Raw genomic sequence first — 8118 nt, 5'->3', positions numbered from 1 at the left:
CGGGAGCCAGGAAAGTCCTCCTGGATAGCTGGAAAGGGCACCGGGAGCCAGGAAAGTCCTCCTGGATAGCTGGAAAGGGCACCGGGAGCCAGGAAAGTCCTCCTGGATAGCTGGAAAGGGCACCGGGAGTCAGGAAAGTCCTCCTGGATAGCTGGAAAAGGCACTGGGAGCCAGCAGCATCCTACGTGTGGATTACCGGAGTGGGAGGAGTATCCCCTTTGTGTATATCACATATACATGCATTTACAGAAGCAAGCCTGAACCCCAGGCCACCCTGATTGGATTTGGGTTGTGAGGATATTTAAAAGCCCTGCTGCATGTGTGTCCCTGAACAGGAGGACACAGATTTAGTACTCAGATAATTTTAGTTCTGTGTCCAGAACTGTTTCTTTGCCTGACTGTAGTCAGTCTAATTCACTTATCCACACACTATCATGAAACAGAGATGATGTGACTCCAGTGGGACTGTCCTTCAGAGAGGCTCTGCTCTGGTATAGTATCCTTGGAGTGTGTCATCTCCACACTGGGTCCAAATTCTCCCTGAACCCTGGCCACACTCAGTTCAGCTTTTTTTTCCTGCTCTGTAAGAACACTATAAGCAGGATCTCTTCAAGAGCAAATGTGCAGGAATGTTAAGACAGAGCGTAGAAGATCGCATATCCATCCTTAAGGCAAACATAGGAATTGAGTGAACTCTTCAGTGAAGCAGGCTGAGCTCCATCTCCCACATAGGACCCCTAAACCAGATCATCCCACTGCTCATGGGCTGTTGGAAAAAAACAAGCAGGTTTGGGGGAAACAATAAGCCAGGTGGGCATTGGAGGTGGGAAGCAAGCTGTGAGTTCAGAGAATGTTTGCAATTGATACTCTCTCTGACTTGCAGGTCTTTACTGCATCTGACTTGCCACAGAGCAGGGCAGGTTCTCACCCTTCCTTCTTCCAGGGGAAGCAGAGTAATGCCATGTCCTGCCCAGCTTTCACCATTTCTACACACTGCTTTGTGCAGCATGTCTGGGAAATCACAGTGTCGAGCCAGGCATTGTTTCTGTCCCCCAAAAAGGCTGGCATCAGCCCATGTGTCACCTGACCTGCTGCCTGGCTGAGGCAGTCACCAGCATCTTTACCAAGAGCACTTCAAGCTTCACTTTAATGACTTCCACAGAGGAAAATCTGCTGGAAGCAGGGTCTGAGGCTTGTGTCAGCTAGAGGACCAGGACACCTGCAGGTGTGTGTTTGGCTTCTGCTTTACAAGGAAAGTGTCTCAAGTGCCAAGCTAACTCGTTGTTGTCTTTGGGGACCATCTCCCACACACATCACCACATGGGGATGCAGGTGGTGGCTATAGGTACAGCATGAGCTTTCTGGTCCCCATTACTGCTCATGGCAACTTCTGCCTGGCTGCTGCATCACAGCCTCTCTCCATCCCAGCCACCAGCAGCAACTTCCCCAGCCCTCTCCAGAGCATCACAGGGGAGGATCTTTGCCCACTGTAACCTCAGAATTGCTTTTTCTTCCATCTTAGTGGCCTGGGTCGCATTTCACATGCTTAACCCTGCTCCTTGATCTGGGAGACAAACCCCCTGCATCCATTCCTGTCCATGCACGCACTCCCCTACACACCTTTGCAACCAGAGATCACCTCCAAAACTGACTTCCAGTTGTGTAGCAGTTTAACTCCCGTCAGGTTTTGCAAGTAATTCTTGTGCACAGCCTGAGTGATTCTGCCGAGTACGAGCTCCTAACTTGGGAGGAATTTATCCTCTATGTTCCCAAAAGAAACAGTTTCCTGGTTGGAGGAGCCTGCTTTTTCCCCGACCCGACCATGACTGCGGCACTCAGCTCCACCCCTCTCCCCGATTCCCCGTTCCTCACGTTCCAGCCCGTCTGTGCCTCTCTGCTCCCGAGAAGTGATTCCCTGCCAGACCCCTGCGGGTGCCGTGGCCATACCTGTGGTGTCAGGCTCTCTTCTGTTTAAAGGCGAGGGTAATTACAGCCCTGTGCAGGATTTTCAGGAAGGCTAGGCAAACCAGTTTGGTCATCCTTGGCCCCAAGGTCACATCCCTGCACTGCTTGAGAGCAGCAGGAGAGGAGAGGCTCAGTCAGGGGCAGGTCTAGGGGGGGGTCACGGGGGTGCCCACTGTGCAAATCTCTAAGCGTCCCCTCTTCACCCCTGCCATCCCTGAGATGGCATGTAATGCCCAACCAGGGTGGAAGAACGAGTTTAGGGTCTGTCCTAGGGGGACTGGTTACAGGGCCACGCCCAGAGCCTTCCCAGCCTCCTGCCACCCTCTCCACTTCCCAACATCCCCCTGCTTCCAGGTGAAAGGCCTCGTCCTGCAGCTTCCAGGAGGGGCCACATGCACACACAGAGACACACGTGCATATGTGAACATACACACACACTGCAGCGGGGAGGAGGACCAGTGATGCCTTTCCCAGAACAGATTATTTAATAAAGTATTTCAGCACTTAGTGAGTCATTAATTACACCCAATCCTGCAATGCTAAGAGTAGTAATATTAATTAAAAAAACATTTTACTGCATTCCATGCCATGTGCCTGCCCATCATGCACCTCCTTCCATCCCACCTTGCCCAAAGAGCCACTGCTGAGCTCTTGGTTCCTGCTATGCTTCATCCTTGCTGCCCAGAAACCCCTGGGGAATTGGAGGAATCCTTCCCCTGACTCTGTCCCCAGGAATCTGGGGCTTCAGAGCTCAGGAGAAGCCATTCCTGGGTGGGTTCTCAGCAAGGGTGAGCATCCCCAAATTCTGTGTACCAGCATCTTATCAGCATGACATTCCACATCTCCAGCTTTCCTGAGAGGCACAGACAGACAGTAAGCCAGCCTCAAATGCACCCCTGGGGAAAAAAAAATCTAACATTGCACTGCAGGAACCACAACGGAGTCTCTGGCTACCATCACTTAAATGACCCAGTCACCCAAATATCTTATGTCATGTTCTACACGTTTAACCCCAAGCCCCAGAAGGTTCATGACCACCAACCCCAGGGCAGAACCCACATCCCATCCCTCCACGTAAATGGAAATCACGTGTGAGCACCCAGCTTGCTGACCCACACTGTGACAAGCCGGTGTGACAGTCGGTAGCTGAAATATATCCCATGAGGAAATGGCACTGATGGGACCAGCAGGCTGGGGATGAGGTTTTTCCCCTCTACATTGGCTTATTTCTATTTTCATCTGTTCCTCACTCAGTTCACCCGTGCTAGTGGAGTTGGGCTGTCCTTTACCCAAGGATTGGGTGGGGATTCTCAGAAGAATAAAGGAGTTGCTGCTCCCCACCATCCCTTTATTCTTGGCAAAATGGAAAGCCTCTCAGTGATTTACAGACATGATTCCTGAGTTCTTTTTCCAAGGGACACAAATCCCACCAAAGCTTTTTGTAAACAGGATGCCACATTCCAGCCTGGAGTCCTCCTGCCTACAGTCTTTGAACACACTGATGTGGCAAAAGGACCACTGAGAGCATGTGGAGGGACATGCTGAGCATTGCCTTTCCTGGGAGCATCTCACAAGCACCTGAGCACCTCCAGACCTCAGCCCACCATGGTGGTGATGCCCTCAACCCCACAGCTCAAACCACTGTGCACAGTGCACACCCACACACACACCCGTGTGCTCACACATCCTTGTTCCCTCTGTTTCAGCCTCAGGAATGCTGCTGACATCACAGCTGGCAAGAAGGTGCTGCCGAGCAGGTTTAGCCATCACACTGATCCCAACTTGTGCAGTGTCCACTCTCCCTCCACACCACCTTGTCCCCTCCTAGGGTCTTCCTGCAAACACCACTTCTGTGGAAATGCTCTGGTTTAGCTGTGGAGGGCTAAACTATGAGTAAAAACCTTGACACATCCCTTGGGACTTGGCATCACCCACAGAGGTCTCCAAGCGAAGCCAGCTCCTCCCCAGGGCTCTCCCTTCCAAGACTTTTGCATCCATCCCCTAATTCCCTTTGGCCACGCCATGGCCATAGCTGCTTTTTTCTCCCAATTCCCCCAAAACCTGATCTCAGTGACAACATAAAGCCTTGTAGGGACATGGCATTCTCACTGCCTGGCAGCTTTACCCAGATTTGATGTGGTTTCTTGCTTCTCCTGGGGAAAAGGGGCTCTGTCCCCCTCTAGCAAATCACCATTTCATTGAAGGATTAAGTAGTTCCTCCCTTTGGTTTCTGAAGTATTTTCAAGTGTTTCAAATGCTTAAGTATTAACACATGACAGAGTCATTTGTAGCTCCCAGATAAAAATAACCTGGTACGCAGGTTAATGACAAACTCCTGTAATGTTTGACTCCCAAATATGGGCATATCACAGAAACATGTAGACAATGAGAAATCTTCACAATGGCCAAAAATTGTGGGACTTCATCAGGGCAAAGGAATAAGGTAAAGTAGATGTTTATAGCCATTGAAATTTTGAACAAAACCTCAAGGGCTTCATCCCAGGATTCAGGCAGGCATCCAGCACATTCCTGGCAGCCACTGAAAAAAATAGGGTCCCAGGAGAGCTCCTTCCTGTGGGATGGTGGTTAGAGGGATATCCAGGTCCCTCCTGATGCTCAGAGACCACCCAGATGAAACAGTGCTGCATTGATTAAAATGAGCCTCATTCATCACTTGTTTCTTGGATGGATGATGGTTTGAGTCTCACATGGTTCATGAAGCTTCACTCATCTGGGATGGGATATAGCAGCCACTTTGCAACCCCTACCAGCAGCAGCAGCTCCAGGGCTTTACAAGGATAAAGCTGACCTTCACAGGCTGGTACAACAGCCACAGCCCTCCTCAGTGGGTCAGATACTGGGAGGGTGTGTCAGGCATTCCTTCTCATTCAAATAAAAAGAAAAAAAACCCAACAAATCAGGACTAAAGTACCCCATACATATAAGTCGGGGCAGAGGCGGAGAGACTGATTTTGACTGTCCTAAGTCAGTAGCTCTGGCAGCTTTATCTCAAAACTGTGATGGCCTGACTTACACAAAGAGAACTAATGGGAAATTGATATGCAGCAGTGTTTTGCCTGCTTTTATATCACTGATTTTCTTTTTGCATAGACTGTTTTGTGTACCTTGTTTTTATTTTCTGGTCACTTTTGTTTGCTTCCTGCAACAGGCAAGAGAGCAAATTTATCTGATTTCCAGTCTGTTGCCACGCTGGCTTTACACATAGCAACAAGGAGGAGAAACCCTTTCCGATTTTTTTCTGAAAGGAAAAAACAACCTGCAGTCTCCAAAAATCACATCAGAGACACCAAAGGAAAGGAAAAGCTCTGCTGACCCCTTTCTTCTTGCAGTCATGTCATGTTTTATCAGTGATGGGTGGTTTGCCTTGTGTGTCCCACCGAAGCAGCCCCTGGCAATCTCCCTGCAGTAGAATAGTGTTCTTTCCCAATCACAACCAAAAACAATTCAGTCCCTGGGGCAGCTCCTGAGACAAGAGGAAGTGAAGAGAGCCAGGAACATGTAAATGTAGGGTTTATTTATTTATGGCTTAAACCTCTGAGTGCCAAACTGCCTGGCAATGTGAGCACCCTCCTTGCCTTTCATCTAAACCCAACCTGCATGGTGCTGAGCAAACATCAACAGAGTGGTGATGACAATGACTTGGTGAATTGAAATCTTCAAGCTCACCTGACTCAGATTTAACAGCTCTGGCCTTTGTTATTCTTTGGTCCAGCCCCCCATTCCAATGACTCTTCAAGACAGGTATGTTACATCCTCATTCAGCTGGTGGGGAGACTGAGGCAAGGCAGTAGAGGGATTTGCTGAGGTGTAGTTAAGGTGAGTCACAGCTGACATGTGCATTCAGGAGATTCCTCACAGTTCTCCACTTTGCTTTTGCTTCTCATGGAAACAGATTAAACAAGTGTTGTCTGTCTCTCCGTCACATCCATCCTAGTTTGTGATTTTCAACCCACGAGTCTGCTTCCCCTCCGGATGTGGGTGTGTCAGAGATGTTTTGTGTAATTTGGCAGCTCAGCTGGGAGGATGAGAAAGACCAAAGTCTTCCTGCGTTGAGAGGAAGATAGTGAAGGGCTCTGAACTGCATTAGCAGCCACTCAAGGCTCCAGAAAACAGCTTCGATGCTCTGCTGCTCCAGGAACACCTTGCAGAAGTTTTACCCTGTGGGTTCTCCTGGGCCTCCTTTTGCACTGGGATGAGTTCCCAGCATCTGGCCTCACCCCTTGGGGTGCTTTGGAGTTGGAAGGACAGAGAGAGAAGCACTCTGACTGGGATGAACCCCTCTTTCCTGGCCCCTACAGCCCCTGCAAGGCTGCTCTGTGAGCCAGAGCTGTCATCTGCTGAGGTCAGAAGTATCTTCCACATCAGAAAAGACCCCTTTGAGGTCTACACAAGGGTCCTTCCACCAAAGCAAACACTGGGCACTGGCTCTGGAGGATCTGGGAAAAACTGCTTTGCTACCCTTTAGCCTGGTTTGACTTCAAAGAGGAGGAGTTACCTGCCTGTGCTTAGAACACCCCAGAGAGACATGCTACAGGATGAGTCAGGGGACCACGGGGTGAGGCCAGATGCCCCCTGAAAGTGCTGAAGGCTGCACGGAGAGCTGAGGGCTTTGTGCTACCTAACATCCAGGTGGATCCAAGAATCCCAAAAGCCCAGATCCAGAAATGACAGGCATGCCTCACAGCTGAAGGCTCTCACTTGAATACCCCATCCTGCCCTGCTGTAGGTTACCAAGCCAGGAGCAAAAGGCTTCCTTGCCCCCTGGGAGAGGAGCCTCTGTCCTGAAACATGCTGGTTACTGCAATTAAGTTTTATGCTGGAGATGAATGACTCTTCTGTCACTTGGGATGTCCTTTGCCTTTCCTGTGCCTGGTGTGGCACAGGTGTGGTCTCTCTGCAAAGAGGCAGATCCCCCAGGAATCAGGTTTTGCAGTCTAGGTGAGGACAGCAGCAACACCCAGGGGACAATTTGAAGTCACCTGGGAGAAGGTGGACATCTCACTTTGGGGCATTTGTCTTTGATTTGTCTCTAAACAATCTGTGAAGGTGTACCCAAGGCTCTGGGTGCTTCTTGTGAAAGGATTGGAGACAAAAAGGAAATGCTCAGGTGATTAACACTGTAAAGTCTCTGTGTCCATAGGAGGAACAGCTGTGCAGGCTGGGAACATTCTGTTCCCACAACACATCATGGAAAAGGTTTTAGTAGAGGCTGCAAAGTTACAAGGGGCGGAATGTGATCGGATAGAGAAGGACCACTCATCATCTTCTTCACCATGAGGATGAAGGCATGAAAAAAGCTGTCAGGATCAAAACAAACCAAAGGAAATGATTCTGCACTCAAACAGGTCATTAGGTTGGGCAGCTGTTTTGCACAGGATGTTGAAAATGCTTAAAGTTTATCTGGTTTCAAAAATAACTAAAGAAATTAATGGGAGAAAAATGTACTGGAGACTATTAAATACAAGGACACTTCTGACTCAGGGAGTCTGAGTCACAAAAAAATGTCAGAGGTTGAGGAAATATTCTGGGGAAGTATGACGTGTCCTTACACCCCTCCAAGGGTGGACTTCCATGAGGAGAAATGCTGGAGTAGATGGGCCCCTGTGGATATAGAAGAACCCAGCACTGAAATGCAGTGTTGGTCATAAGTTTGTTATCTACCTGTGTGAATCTGCCCCAAGACCTCACTGCTGTGCTCTGCAAAGCATGTCTTGGAGGTATAAGGTTGGGGGGGGGGGGGTGGGACATGTGGCACCCAGCAGGTGGGGAAAGGAGATAGAGCCCAGCAGGACCTGTGCAGGCAGGTCCCTGGAGATAAGGCGACACTGGGAGAGTCACTTAGTGCAGCGCCCTGATAGAACACCAGCCGCTGGCTCTAAAGCCAAGAGGCAAAGCCTGAAGGCCCCAAGATAAGGCAAGGACAGAGGGAAACAAACCATGGCCTGGCAGTGAGAATTTCCAAATCTCCTTTTTCATTCCTGCGACGCAGTAAAACAAGGTCAAAAGGGAAAATATTCGATGCAATTAATACATACTCCAAGCAGGCACAGCCCATCCCATCCCAGCTGCCCCAGCCCCAATTGCAGGGTCAGGCTCTGAACGCACGTTCAAATATCTTCACAGTCTTCATGA

This window comes from Corapipo altera, unplaced genomic scaffold (assembly GCF_003945725.1).
Source record: "Corapipo altera isolate COAL_440 unplaced genomic scaffold, ASM394572v1 61553, whole genome shotgun sequence".
Lineage (NCBI taxonomy): Eukaryota > Metazoa > Chordata > Aves > Passeriformes > Pipridae > Corapipo > Corapipo altera.
This window is presented reverse-complemented; position numbering follows the sequence as displayed.